We start from the raw sequence: 685 nt of genomic DNA, 5'->3' as shown, positions 1-685 counted from the left end.
CCTTCATTTTCTCTCTCTCTTTCTCTCTCTTCGCCTTCGCTCTCGAAAATATTTTTTTTTATTTATATTCTTTAACTTCGTTTCTTTTTCCTTCATTTCCTCTCTCTCTCTCTTCGCCCATGTTTCTCTCGTTCGCCTTCGCTCTCGAAAATATGTCTCTTCTCATTTCTTTCTCTCTCTTCCCAGTTTCTTTCTTTCCCTCTTCCGTTCTTTTATCCTCTTCCCTCTTCTCTCCTCTCTCCCTTCCCTCTTTTCTCTTCTCTCCTATTATCCTCCTCCTCTTTTCCTCTCTTCTCCCCTTTCCTTTCTTATCTCCTCTTACCCTCATCCCTACTTCTCTTCTCTTCCCCTCTTCTCTTCTCGTTCTCTTTTGCCTCTTTCTCTTCCATCTTCAAAACAATTCCCCATCCGACCTTTTCCTTCTCCTTTCTCTCTCTTCCTAGCTCTCCCTCTTCGTCTCTCCTCTTCCTCTTTTCTCTCCCCTTCCCTCTTTCCCCACTGCTCTTCTCTTCCACTTTTCTCCTCTTCCCCACTTCATCTCTCCTTTATTCTCCCTCTCTTCTCTCCTCTTCCCTCCTTTTCTCCCTTTTTCCTCCACCCCGACCACCCATATCCCCAGCGAAAGCCCCCCCCCCCCCCAAGGTACACAGCAAAGTGTTCCATCACCCATTTAGCATGAGGGTCA

This window comes from Penaeus monodon, chromosome 32 (assembly GCF_015228065.2).
Source record: "Penaeus monodon isolate SGIC_2016 chromosome 32, NSTDA_Pmon_1, whole genome shotgun sequence".
Classification (NCBI taxonomy): domain Eukaryota; kingdom Metazoa; phylum Arthropoda; class Malacostraca; order Decapoda; family Penaeidae; genus Penaeus; species Penaeus monodon.
The sequence above is the reverse complement of the archived record's forward strand: the minus strand, read 5'-3'. Positions refer to the sequence as shown.